Below are 15,786 nucleotides of genomic sequence, written 5' to 3'. Positions count from 1 at the left end.
ATGTTATAAAATACGCAACAATAATTGCAATAAATTTTTTAAAGAAATTTGTCCGTTTTCATAGAAAATTAGGGAAAGTTGAAACAAAGGTCATTTGCCAATTTATCAGCAAGCATAGGTCATTATATTATATGATATAAATGAATTTTTCACGCAAAGAACATCAAAGTGACAGCCTTGTAGCATTGGGGTCAATGAAAGTATACCATGCTATTTTTTGGATCCAAATCCTAATTCATCCTCACTGAAATATTTTTGCACAATGTTTCAGATGCTCCAATTCTATGTATGTCTTCCTCTATGCTTAGATTTTTTTCACGCATTCAACATGGATATCTAGGTATGAAATCCGATTTTCAAGATCAAAGGATTGTAAATTGAATAATTATTTAAAAAAAAGCGAAAATCTTTTTGGATATGTTAAAAGGTAAATAAAAGACGTAAACTCTAAACCCCCTTTTCAAATGATCTCGAAGAATGAGGTGTGCGTGTCATTTTCCTTAGATTGTGCAAAAAACATGAAGTTTTTCACATAATGTTAATAAAATTATTTCTCCAAAAATACATTTAAAATTTTTATAGATTTAATAGAGAATAAGTTGTTCACATATTTTCTAATAGATGAGAGATGCTCATCCATATGATACGAATTTATCAATTAGAAAATAATTTTGAATCTCACTTATAATCCTGAAAACTCTGGAATATATTATCAGGATTCTCATGCAATTTCTATGTTACAATACAATATCCAATAAAGTAATTTACTATTTCTTCTACATTTTTTTCTTATCCATTTTGTAGAAACTATCATTATACATACAGACAAAACAGTTCAAAGTATAACACTTGCTGGGCTCAAAGAATTTTTGTCTGTATCTCTGACTCTCCAAAGGTCGATTCTAGGGAAAATGGTTTGTACGAACGGTTGTACGACTCAGTACGATGTTATTGCCCATTTATAGTGTCCGTTTTTCTTTTATTCCTTGTTTATATTAAGATTCGTGAAGAGTTCAGCAGTCACTACTGAATTGCTTGAATTTGAGTATTATTTTCCATTTCATTTAATATAAATGATGTTGTTGTTGCTGTAACATTGTTATGAATATTGCCTTAAAACATCAGATCTGTTGAAGCGAGTCATGAATTCGTCATACATACAAGTTTCTGGCAATTGAAAAAAGTTCTTTTGAATCATAAAAATTCTTCGTTTTCGATACATTGTCTAGGCCGTCAAGAAATTGTATCCCTCTCATAAGATCTGGAATATATTTCTGGAAGCCGAAAGGACAAATATTGATGCTGTTACATTATTTTTAATTAATTGTTCTGATATATGCTAATTTTCCGTTACTGTAATCTGATATATAAATCCAACGAATCTATTCACTTCTTTAGGATTATGAAATTGTCCTTTAAAATATATATGTTTGCTAGTAGTATTGTCGATACTTATTTTGCGCATTTGCATTCATTGGCTTTAAAGTAAAATTCTGTAGTGAAATATATTCCATAAAGTAGATTGTAAAATACATGCAAGTGTAAACTGTAAGAAATTTAATACATATAATACTAATAATAAAATCACTCTTCAATTATCGCTGAATACGCATAAATATTTTAGTGATTTAATTTTCTATAATTATATCTAATTTCAATATAAATCATTAGAATCCTGAAACTGAATTTTAAATTTTATTTGCATGCATTGCTTAAAGAAACGTTTATTTATTAAGGAGTTTTCCTTTTTTAGAGTAATTTTCTATTATTTCAAGACAAGTCATGCTTTTATCTTGAGTTCAATCTCGCCTGCCTAGCTGGTGTGGTGGGGAAGTTTGAAGAGGGATATGACAGTTCAAGTATCATCCTCGTCATCTGACGTAGGTTCAAAATTATGAATCCAGTTCCAAACTATCCCTAGAGTCGCTTTAAATCGGGGAATTAATATAACCAAACTAAACTAAACTCGATATTACATGCAGAATAAGACAATAATGAATTTTAATTGAAATCTTTGCTTGAACGATAAACTATAATAAATTACTAGAGAGTAATAATAATAGTTCTCCAGTTAATATAAAAATTTTAGGATTAAAGTTGAAATTCGTAATAAATATATTCCTATTTTGCTTAAATTTAATTGCTGAATTCCTCCTCCGTAGATGGATTATGGATTTTATTTTTCACAAAATAAAAGTATCTACACAATTTCCGGCCATGATCTAGTTAAAAGTATTAATATGAAGTAAGAGAAAAAAAATTATCATGTTTCATTTGAATATATTGCAATTAAATGATGCTTCGTTTCATGCAATATATTTCATTTCTGTTCGACTTCTTCCAATACTAGAATATATAAAATGTCAAAAAATAATTAAAAATTTCGATTTTATTTTAATCTTATTGTTTATTATGGCTTTTGCCATGGACAAGCCCGCTGTTAAAAAAACAGCGATTTAAGTCTGTGGGGAGCCCTTCTTGTTTTTATAGTAGCGCCAACTAAAGCCAAGAGTACAACTTTGCTACTCGCGCATCACTCATTCGCTTGCACAACCCCGACTATGCCCAAACCGGGAATCGAACCTAGGACGCCCTAATCACGGGGAAGACGTGCTACCCCTATGCCAGGACAGCTACCACCTAAGTTATGGCAACTAATAATGAATAAACAAGTCACAGATTCTGAAAAAATAATATTTCGTTTGAAAATAGTCAAATATCGTGCAATAACGTCTTACAAACTGTAAATATTTATAAAAAGTCATGTTTGTTTTGAATTACAACATGCAAGATAAAAATACAAATGAAAACACTTTATATTACGGAAAAGTTTATTTAGACTTATTAAATTCTATCAGCTGTTTATTTATCTTATGAGAAAAAAAAATTCTTTACATCCTTTTGAAATCCAAAAATATGTTTTCAGGGATATTATTTTTTATATATATCATATCAGTGACACAATAAATTTCAAAAAGTGCTCTCTATCTCATCAAATACACAATCGCAATATATTCTTTCATTGTTGAAAGCTTAAGAAAGAAAAATTTCCTTTGCTATCTATTTTTTTTTTTTTTTGAGAAATAAAGGAAAGTAAATTTTTAAAAATAATTTGAAGATAGATGATCCGTTTTTTTTTATCAGTTCATTATAAGGGGAACGAACTTAATGCTATTCGGAAATTTGCACGCAATAAAAAGAGCTGATAGATATTCACCGTATACTGAAGAAAAATCCATTACTAAATGAAATTACTATGATTTAATGTCTATCAAAGAAGCTACATGAAAATACTTTGCTGAAAGAAGCAACAAAGTTTCATCAGTTTGATGCTTCACTTCGTTGAACCTAAAACGTCATTTCGCATCTATTTGTACAAAATAGATTTAATTAATATTAAGCACAAACAAAATTTTCAGCTAACAGAGCGCCAAAGGCGGCTACTGTTTCAGTGAACACAAAGGCCATCGTTAAAAGAAATCATAGAATATAAAACTGTCAGGAAGATATTTTAATCTTTCTGAACCTTAATTTAATTACATTAAGTCTACATTTAAAGAATGAGGATGACGCCCCCGCCTGGAAATATTACTATAAATTATTTATTGCGTAATTTTAATGCAATATGATTTCAACTTTTTATCATGAATAATTGCGTAAATGCAGATGTTTAAAATCATTCAACTATTTTATTTCAAATCTGTTATTCATGAGCTAGATGCAGATTTTCGATATTTTTCACAGGATTTGTTTCGAAAAAGTAAACTTTCTGAAATGGGTTCTTAAAAATATTGATAGGTATCAATACAATTAATATCTAACATCCCCGCCTCAGTGATTATTATAAATAAAAAAAATGTGTTGAAAAAGTATTCTGCTTCAACTAAATTTGTTTTATATTTGAGAATTTACATTTATTAAATTTATTTCAAAATTTCGATACACAAGAAAAATATTTACTCTTAAGTATATACTAGACTAGATGGAAATAAATGTAGGCTCCAGTTTGAAGACATAAAAAAATTTTGTTTGGACCTCATAAACATGAATACTGTTCAGCTGACGGGAACGGAGTCCACGCATCCTTTTAGCCGAAACTGGATCCATCACAAGCTGAAGATGCTTAACTCAGGAAAGACAGGCTTTATTAGTATCATAAACTGAATCGCACTTGTTATTCTACGACAGCGAAGATGAAATTTATCAATTAAATGTTAGTTATTATGCATTAACTATCCATATACGATTCCAATTTCAAACGGGAAATTTAGTTACATTTAATGTACATAATTTCTTCTATTTACAAAATATCGAACAGTTTATCGCTTTTTAAAAGTTTTTTCTTAAAAGTACCGAATAACAAAATATTTTGACTTAAAATGTATGGTCAGATTTTATTGTTTTGGATATTAGATACGGCTCTCTCAAAATCAATTTTATTTGTCAGATTGAATTGAGCATCAGTAAATTTGAACCTTGGTAGAGTTGTTGGGCATACATCTTTTACGGCAGCTTCTATGCCTCACAAACCGAAGAATTATTTTTACTTTCAAATGTTTAATTTTAATCTGTCATATTTCTATATTGCGAAATCGGTTGTTTTTATCGAAAATCGTAGAATTTATTATCAGATACCAAGATCAAAAACATACAAGTGGAAATAGTTCTACTTTGAAGGAATATTTGAAGTAATTGTTATAGGTGGCAAATAAATTTTTACTTTGGTGGTATTTTTGCTAGTTATTCTGATTCATCTAATTCTGAGGCAAATATTTTTTTATTCAATTACAGGAACATTTTTTTATTATTTTAGCATCTGAAAACTGTAACTTTTACTTCCATTTGCTGATAACTCTTTTTGTATCACGTGGCATTCTAGTATATAAAAGCCATTTCTTCAGTGTTTCGTTTATGGCTTATAACCTTATCTTGTGATTTGCTTATAAGTAACTAATTATTATAGCGTTCTAAATCTAGCATTACAAATTTCTATTAGTATAATTATTTGAGATCTTTCAAACAAAGTTTACCATTAAATGTAAGTAAATAAGTTTCAAAATCTTTTATTATTATATATATATAGATAGATAATACGCATATCGAAGTTGTTGAAATTGATAACATAGTGAATATAAAACTTGAATGAATATGTTTGAGATTCAAATTAACCAAATAAAAAAGAACTTTGAATGTTATATCGCAGGCTTAAAATTTTTATAATGCATGTTTTGATAAGTTACTCTCTCCAAAATTCAGCTTTTTTGATTCGGTTACAATAAGTTGAGTCTCTATTGAGAGTGAAATAAGAATGATTTTATTTTTAAATTCTTGGCTATGAATATTTTTAAACTTATAAATGCTCTATCATTGTATTAGACAGTGAAAGAGCTGTTATATAGCAGAAAGAAATATTGCACTTCATTAAACAATGTCTTATCGTTCCCTGCAATCAATCACTGGAAAGTGTATCGAATTTATTGTTTATTTAGTGTAAAACTTAATGTATGGTGAATCATTGATTCACCGTAGATTGAATTTCGGACATATAATTTTTTTTTATTTATAAGAATTTCAACTTCAATTGGTAAATGTTTATTAGATTTGAATGCATAATGCGTGCATATCCATTCTTTCGGCATATAACAATAGGATATCTGAAATTTGATCACCACCACTGCTTTGTATTTTAATTTTTTATATTGCTTTTTTTTGTTTCGGAAAGTGTTATCTTTAATTTTGTTTATATAATATTAAGTTTATATATTCAAATCTTAATTTTTCTTAAGACTGTATTTTAAATGTGGAAACCTTATTTTCCTTAATATTTGGAAATACAATTCTGCAATTAAATTACGCTTTTTATTCAATTTTTAATAACTTAATTCACATTTAATGTCAAATTCTGAGGTTTGTGTATATCTGTTTTTCTCTTAGAATATCATTTAAACTGCTGGCGTCGTCCTTGTCTAAGGGTTCCCAAAAACATTTTAAGGAACTCTTCCTGTAATTTTTTTTTACACAATCATGAAAATGCTCTAATGATTAATAGAAAATTAATTCTTCTGTAATTCTGAATTTAATCTATGGATTTCACTCCATATTTAATTAAGGTTGAGAATTTCTCGAGTAATAGGAAGGAATTATTCTGTGATAATAAAAACTTCTATTTGGAATAGAAAACTCAAGAATATCCCTGATTGCGACGATTCGAGATCGTTTAAAGTATGGAATTGTTTTAAATTTAATACGAAAGAACTTGGTCTGATCAGAAGCAAGCTCAATGTTTATTTTGAGCATATCTGAACTAATTAGATAATAATCGAGTTAAGGCGTAAAACGCGTATTTAGCTCTTTAATTAAAATAATACAATGTTTAAAGCATATTGACAAACGATTCGTACGTGTCTGTTAATATTGATTACCGTGCCGTACACTATGCGAGTCGAAAGGAGATGAAAAAATAAGCCTCCACAGAAATTGCATTTTTTCAAAAAGTGAGGAAGCAACGTTGAACTTTACATAATTATTTGTGAGCGCATTCATTTTTACTCCAGTAGAGAAAATGTTGTTGTAATGAACAAAAACATTTATTCGAGATTTTAACGAATATCTAATTTTTAAACCACTTTGAGATCGAAAAGCATCTTGACACTATGCGAAGACGATATATAAAATGCTTTGAGCTAGATGGATGAAAGTGTGCATACGGAGCTTTGATCAATTTTGTAGATTCTTTATAAAATGTAAGACGAAATACATGGCAGAAAATGTGTCTGTCTCGCGAATGAAGTACAATTGAATTCGATAAACACAAAGCGTATGGGCTAGATGAAAACTATTACAGATTTAGTATCTACATTGAGGTTCTTTTTAAATACTGTTCAACATTGATTCAAATGGTTCTTTTTCGTTTTGTTTGCATGTAAACGCAATTGTGATACGACTACAATTGTAGCTGCCTATCAAATTTTGGTTTCAATATGTTCAAAATGATTCTCACGATATTTTCAGTAAAAATGCTTGATTCATGTCAAAGATCTATATTTCGTAATTGTTTGCCAATAGCAACCTTCATTGAGACCTTAAAATAAGCCCGCAATATTACTTATAAGAGATGGATAAGATCTTATCCGTGGAAGTTTCTGCGAGACCACTTTCACATTTTTTGATGAAATGGATTCCAATCTATTTAACAAAGGAAGTCATTTTGTGATTTTTGCAATCAATTAGGCGAGTTTCACTTTAGGTGTTATTTTGAGAAATACTCAATATTTTGCTGAATACTTGCAAGGTTATTATACTTTAAAATCTTGCATATAAATATCGCAGTATTTCAAGTTTTTATAAATTGAAATATATCGTTATAACTTTGATTTTCTTAAAGAATGGAGCATTTTAACTTACTGCTTTATTCATTTTTTTTAGATTTAATTAAAAAAAATAAATGTTTTAATACATATTCGATTCATATTTTTTAACTTTGCAAAGATTTCGATTCTTTATTAAGAATTTTTCAGATTTCTGGGAAAATTAGGTAAATGAAAATTAGGAAATATTAAAAAAACGCCCTTGAAACATTCCCGAGACAACATATGCCAATTATTCTCAACTTGATAAGAATTGTCATATTGTTTATTGAAAAAGCAAAACATAAATATCAGATGTGGTTACTAAGTTACAGGCGACTGATCAACCCCATCAGATGACAAATTTGAAAATTTTTTTAGAAGTGTTCTTTTGAAATGGATTATCATTTTCCCCAATTCTTAATACATTTGTAAATCTAAAATACAGAATGTGTTTATTTTTTGTTTCGGAAAAAATATGAAAATGTGAGATGTTCAGTGTTGAATCAAATAATATAACTACTGAAGTAGCAAGAACTTTTGTGCGAAACTTGCACCAATTTTTCAAAAGATCATAACCATTTATGGTTTTTAAATGTTTATAGTTTTAAGTTGGCAAACATCGAATTTATCTAAGTCTTTATACATTTATTTTACACAATTGGCATTTTGACTTCTGAATTATTTAAAACTTCAAACTAATTTGTTTGATGCGATTCGAATCACTGTATGAAATGAGTGTTTTAAATATCTTATTGCCCTTTAATAACGTTTGCAGTCTGCTCGAATATAGCTGTTTGTCGTTTAATCTACGTTTTCTTTTTTTGCACAGAGAAGTATTCAAAAGTTCGGCAAATTATTTGTTAAGGGAAGAAAAACTATGAAATTCCAGTTTCATAAATTTGATCTGAAACGCTGGTTTATTCAAGCCCATGTATCTAATCCATAAATCATTTATTCGTTTGTTCTGGTACTATATTAAAGAACTGTTGTGATTTAGCGATAATCGAAATTTCTGCTCTGCCTTTGTATCTTCGTCTCATAATTAAACTCACAAAGCTAAAAATTAGCTATTAATTTAGTCTTAATTTATCTAAAAATTAGTTATCCTCTTTTTATCTTCAAAATTACCTAAAATAATCCATGCATCTTCATTTTATGTGCATGTGTTTTATAATTAAAACGCTTTTTAATGAAATCATTTTCATAATCTGTTCAAATCATTCTGACAATGAAAGATCAATACATTTTAAATGTATGGAAAATGTAATTTAAACCTTTTTAAAAAATCTTTCTTTACAATAGCTTCTGTTTTTTGTTTGATTGCATATATAACAGAATGAGTTTGATTTGGTATAAATTTGGTATCGAATATGCTGCTGAAATATTAACAGAATTTTTCTAATTGCACATTTCACGTCTTTATTGTTAATTATAGAATCGATATTTATGACATGTACTGAGAAACGAATTCTTTAAAAGGATGGATGAAAGCCACATCCTTTCGTCCGGCCTTTGGAACGAAATGATTTCTATTAGACGACGTTGCTAATTCATGATTTTACAAAAGATTGATCCCATACATTGGCATTTCTTTCTTTTTGGTCAGATTGAGGCTGAGCAAGTGTCTGGGAGTCATTTGCATTTTCACAAATAGAAACAAACGCATGTATGCAAATGTAAACAGGAATACGTGCTCATTTCGAAGTTATAGTTGTAAATTATACTATTACGTATCGGATTTTAGCAAGGATTTTATTCTTCCCAATTTCATTTGTTCAGCTTTGGCTATAAGTCCGCTTATTTTTTTCGGGGAGAGGTGTATGTAAATTTTTTAAAAATTCATCGGTATTTTCCCGGTGTCAGTCAGAAAATATGAAATTATTTTTAGTAATCATAGACTGTCTACTCAGACCCGCCAAAAACACCCTGAAAAATTTGAATGACTGGACCGCCGCGACAACTACCCTGTCGGGAATTGTCGTTCAGTTATAAAGGAAATCGCCTGTCACAGTACAACTCTGCCCTTAAGAATTAATGGCAGTTTTTGAAAAGGTGTGCAAATTTTATGAACAATCTTCCATATGCTCACCCTAATAATAAATAATATTCCAAGAATTTTTAAAAAATTAATACTCTCTTTTTAATTGACCTTGCCAATTTTATTAGTTCATCGCATGACTAATTTTACATAAAATATCCAAATGATCTTCACTGGTAAAATTTCTATTTCGTTTGTTTATTAAGTGAATAGCATGCATTATATTCATATATAATTTATTGAAACTCGTCTCTTTATTTCTTTTATTTTAGATGAGTAAAAGACCAGGAGGACAGCCTGAAGGTAAAATTTAGTTATATTTTATAATGAATAACAAACGAAATCTAGTGGTTACGTTTTGAATGCATCCTTTTAGATAAACAATTTCGGAAGTTCCCGTTTTATTATTGAAAAATCGAACTTCCGAATTGTATATTTTTACTATGCGAATTGGATAGTTTTTTACGTGGCAGTGAAATGGGCATCTAAATTTTTTTGGAAATGTTAATATTTTTACCAAGGCAGACAATGATCTTGGCATTTTTTTAAAATAATGCTCCAGTGCTTTCCTAGTCTTTTGATAAATGAAGTAGTTAGTGTTAGATAGTAATGGGTGCTGAATGGATACCAAGTTATTCCTCTGGCTGTCACTTGGCGATTTGGCGACGAAAATTAAAGTTTCAGAAACTGCTGGAATTTCGCCGATACATCGACTATGACTGAAGATGCCTTCTAGAGCATTTGTTGTCCTTTCACCGAATTTGTAAAGAGCGGAGGTTCACAGAGGAGTAAAATAAGTTAGAAGCCGAGTGCAGTCTCTTTGGACTCAAAAACTTAGTGCAGCAAGTTTCGGCACTTAAAGATGCCATTTTACCAGTCTGCGTTCCTATAGATGCTGAGAGAATAATTCTGATGCAAATGACTCAGTTTCGAGGAAAATGCCCCAAATTTGAATCTATCGGTAAGGGTTAAGAAAGCATTCTGGATTTGAATCTCTTGTTTCAGTTCAATAGTATTTGTTACAAAGTAACTTTAATAGCTTTGTAAAAACGATACAAGCTAAACTGAGTATAACAAAATGATCAAATATGAAAACAAATAATTATGTACTTAGTGACTTGCGAATGAATACAAGCGTTAATTTGTCTTCATATATTTCGTAAAACTCCTTCATTGCTATTTTATACATACTTATTGTTTATAATTAAGTAAATACTTTAATCACAGGGAGAATTAGATTTGAATACTTCGAAGAATTTTTTTACTCGATTAACTTTTCGAGTCCGAAAAAATTGTTTTGGCAAGTAAAATGAATTGCCCATCAGTTTGTATCAAACACGCGAAATTTAACAATCCAAAAAATGGATCTAATTTGCATTTGATCCTTGCATTAAGGATTAAATTTTATTAATATAGGAATATATCTTAGTATGTTTAGTACCAACAAGAAAATTGTTTTTCAATTTTAGCCTCGCATAATTAGCCACGTAACCAATTTCAGAAATGCATAGGAATATAAATCTGAAAATTTAAACTCGTAAACAAAGTAATAAATATATAAGTAGGACCCAGTCTAAAGACGTGTTTTTTATTTGTCAGAAAACATTCTTTTTAAATTTAAGAGCAGAGAAAATTTTTCTACAGATTATTTTATGATATGAAATAACGTATAAATTTTAGAAACTGAGATGCTAATTTTTATTTCAGTAAAAATTCCAATGAAAATGTACTACTGTTAAACTTGGTTCACTTACTAAGAATGGTGGGTGTGGTTTATCCTGAATGGCTTTTCTTTAGTGTAGTAATTTGTAGTTATGAGTTGGGAATTATACGCAGCATTTTCAATTTCAAACTAAAAACGAATACTACAAGAAAAGAATATTTTTATTCGTTTTATTAATGAAAATTCAATCTGAAATACATTTACAAGTAAAACCTCCCCCTGTATACCAAAAAAATATCCATTGTTTACAATTCTAATTTCGAGATTTACAACATAGAAAATGTCCCAGTTTCTTTAATTGAAAGAAGTGCTTTATAAACACTCCTTATTAATTGGTTTTCATTATGTCAAACTGCTTAAGATGGGATATATATTTAGAAATGCTTTTTATATAAACACTTTTATTCATGTTGAATACAAGATTAATATTTTTTTAAAAAAGAATTTATTTCCAAACATAATCCTATCCTATAAAATTGATAACGTAACATATTCAGAAGTACATATAACCTTCTTTCTGTAAAGACATTAAATGCCTTTTGTACGCGAATAATAGGCGTTGCAATTAAAAGTCGATGAAACGAAAGTATAATAAAAACTAACGGAACGAATTTTCTTCCGAATAGGCTTTATTATTGTTCAAAGTTGCGAAGTTCATGTATGATCGTAGCAGATCCGCAAGCAAAAGTAATTTAGCAAACAGGTTAACATAAGTGTCTGCTTCCCGCTTGAAAATCAGAATAAAATTAAGAAGCATTCGAGAAGTCAAGAATGTACCAGCAGGCACTAAAATATATTGTGCTTTGCTGTTCCAATCATTCGTTTCAGAAAGAATTCATCTGTTTTAAATTTTAAAACTCTACTATGCTCAAATCTACAGTATTTAATATGGTTCTTTTATTTATCCCAATCAGAAAAAAAAAAAAAAAAAACGGTGCGTGTATAAATAGAAATGGCTTTATTAGTTTCTGAATTACATTCTAATATGAAAATGGGTAACCCTCTATTTCATTGATTGTCGTTCTAATATTTTAATATGAACAATAAAATTGTTTTTTTTTTCTTTCAGATGGCGCAGGAGGAAAAAGAATTCATTTTGCCGACGAGACCATCCACGGGCCTGTATGTACTTTATTTGTTATAATACATTAAAATTTTCTGAATTTTTCACTTTAAAAATACATAGTTTTTCTATTGCTTAGTAGCTTTCTAAGTAACACTTGTAAATGCATAATTGAGCAATATAGCCATCTATTTATCAAATTTTGATAGCTATATGCAAAAAATAAACCATTCATAACCAATATAATTCAATATTGATTACTTCGAATGCATAGATAAAACAAATATTCAGTGGATTTCCATTTGAATCAAAATAGGAAATTATTCCCAACATAGAAGGTGTCATCTTATTGGATAGTAAAGAAAATAAAACATGTAAAGGTTAATCAACTTTTAATGAGTCATTTTATGGAATTGGAAAATGTGCCAATAAAATACTGTATATTTAGTGGTTAGATTTTGATTTTAGGATTTCAGTCCGTATTTATATGTAAATGTGAATTTAAGCTGATCTTCGAAGTTTCACTTAGTATTTAAGAGCGAATAACGTCCAAATTTTACTTTTTTATTGAATCGTCTGAATTTATCTTGGTAAATTTATTCAATTCTTCGAAATAGCCAAGTGTGTCAACCCTAAATAATTGGAAATGGTTGAAGGCCTTCTTAGATACTGCTGGTATACACTTGTTCTATGAGAATACAAAATACAATTGTTTAACTTGGCTTCTAATGTTTCTAATAGTCTTCAGCATTTAATATTGGGTTTCTAAACCTTCATGATACAACCGGAGACAAATTTATATGTAAATGTGAATTTAAGCTGATCTTCGAAGTTTCACTTAGTATTTAAGAGCGAATAACGTCCAAATTTTACTTTTTTATTGAATCGTCTGAATTTATCTTGGTAAATTTATTCAATTCTTCGAAATAGCCAAGTGTGTCAACCCTAAATAATTGGAAATGGTTGAAGGCCTTCTTAGATACTGCTGGTATACACTTGTTCTATGAGAATACAAAATACAATTGTTTAACTTGGCTTCTAATGTTTCTAATAGTCTTCAGCATTTAATATTGGGTTTCTAAACCTTCATGATACAACCGGAGACAAATTTTTCTACAAAATCTTACTTATTTTTTGTAAAGTCGTTGTTCGCTCTACAGAGCAGTTTAAAACATTCAAAATTTTACCTAATTTTCTGTAGCTTTAAATTTTATAAAATTTTATTTTGGATACCTTCTTATTTAATAATTTTCTAATTCTTATAATTTTCATTTTTAAACTGATTTGTTGTAATACTGTCGACTCTTAATTGGTCTTACTTAGATTCCTCTTCATTAATATTTTAAATCGAAAAATCTACAAAAATGTCTGAATAACTTCAGTTCCAATTTGTCGTTATTATTTTACCTATGTATTTCTATAAAAAAAAAATTAGATTTCTAGTTAATTTTAATAAATTTTAAAATTCATTATACGTAATTACAGAATATTTATCGGGTTTTACCTCGTCGCATTTAAGAATTATCTGTGAAAATTGTGCCTGGTTAAAAGCGGCTTTTTAAGAAATTGAAAAAAGTTCAATTCTCTTTGCGCAACATGCATCCTCCTTGATACCGTAGCATGTCATTTTTAAAATTGGTCTAAGCAATGAAAACACGGTGTTAGAACATGTTTCATTTAACTTATAGTACTGGCTTCAAACGGTGTTTCAATACAAACTTGTAGAAAATGTCACGCAATGTGTTGGTTCAAATAGAAAAACAAATCTAGAATTAGAAATTTTCCATCTGCTAATGTCAATTAAAGTAAATTTATAACTTTATATTGTTGATTTGATAGAGTAACCGGTTACAAGGGCCTTTTTCCGATCTTGAAGCCTGAATGAATTTTTCCTGCTCCTTAATATAGTATATTAGAGGATATGTTGTTTAGTGTGGGTGTCTCCTTAGTTATGAAAGGGTATGCCGCTCTGGGAGATATGACTATAACCTGGATAATTTTTAAATATATTTAAGCTTTCAAAGAAAAAAGAGCCAGGATTTAGAATCCTTATTCTTTTCAAAGATAAAGGATTAGAAAATTAATACTGATGTAATTGAGTATCCAGTAATTTTTGGAAACAGCAACCAAAGACTACTTGTTAATGGACCATCAACCATCTTTCCTATAATTTTCTGTAGTATTATATGAAAAGGATTGGCACTTCACAAAAACGATTCATTAGAGAATTTATTATTTATAACGTGATTCATTAGAGAATTTATTGACTGAAGTTGCATAAAATATAATTATTTACCTCATTTAGACCATTTTAATGCACACATTTCTATTAAAGATTTACAAATTAGCCATTGGACACTGAATTAAAAGGATGTATATTTACCATGTTTAACTTAAATAAAGCTGATTTATTGAAATGTAAATATTGGAAAAGATCATAAAAAAACTTGCATTTACTTTTTAGAAAACATATTTCGCATTTATTTCATTTCATATAGACACGTGCTAAAAATTACTTTTTATTTGTTTGATTTGTAAAAATATTCAACTTATTTTTTGAATCTCGAATATAGTATCGGATAAGGGGTAGTGTGGGAATAGTATTTTGATCCCATATTCCGTGTTTAAATAAATATCTATTAACCCGGATAGAAGATTTAAAATAAATTGGTAAAATGTTGATTAATATCTGCAATAGTTTATCAAAATTGTGACTTTATTGAAAAATCGGAATACTTAAAACAAAACAAAAAAAATTCTTTTCCCGAAGTTTTAATCCACGATTTTAACCTATATGGTAGTTGATTTCAAAAATTCTAATTTTTAAAATCAAAGTTGAAAAAAAATCATTTTCTCAATATGTTAAAAAAAATTCATAAGGATGGAAAATTCTGGATTAAAAATCTGGAGAAAGTTAACTTGAAATTCAATTTTAACTTTTCCCTATTTAATTATGCCGAATATTAAGCCATTTTAAATTGTAGAAACTTTTTAGGAAAAACTTAATATAACTAAGCTCATCCACCCCTTATCCTCCAAAATAACTAGATGTAGTACTATTATTTTTGGTTTAGTCTTTCTAAAATATCCAATTTTCAGTCCGTATCTTTTCTCGGAGCATTCGAATGCGTGTGAGGAATGTGTATTCTGATATATACTGCCAAGATGAGGCAGTACCATAGTGTAGCATTTGGAGACTTGCTTTGATTTAAAAAATTAATCGCATTTCATCTGTGCATACCTTCCTCATTTAAAGACGATTGCAGACAACGAGTAACTTTGTCTTGGACTAATCGCAACATTTATTTTCTCTGAAATTAGGAGGCATACACAACTTCAAAAGGCCTCTGCATCCAAACTCAAATTTGTTCTTAATGGTATTTTATTAAATTTCAAGAATCATCAGACGGATCTTGGAATCATATTTCTCGGTATCGGTTTTTTGTTTGTTACCCTGGATACCCTGTTTGTTAATTCGATATTTAATTCTCATCTAGAAATGTTTTGACTTTATGCCGATTTATTAGATTCGAAGTATGGTAACAACGTGGGTGGCATCTTTCTCTAGTAATCAAGTTGTAGATTGGAAGATTCATGCGTTTTCCTCCGTATT

The sequence above is a fragment of the Argiope bruennichi genome, chromosome 7 (assembly GCF_947563725.1).
Source record: "Argiope bruennichi chromosome 7, qqArgBrue1.1, whole genome shotgun sequence".
In the NCBI taxonomy this organism is placed as follows: Eukaryota; Metazoa; Arthropoda; class Arachnida; order Araneae; family Araneidae; genus Argiope; species Argiope bruennichi.
This window is presented reverse-complemented; position numbering follows the sequence as displayed.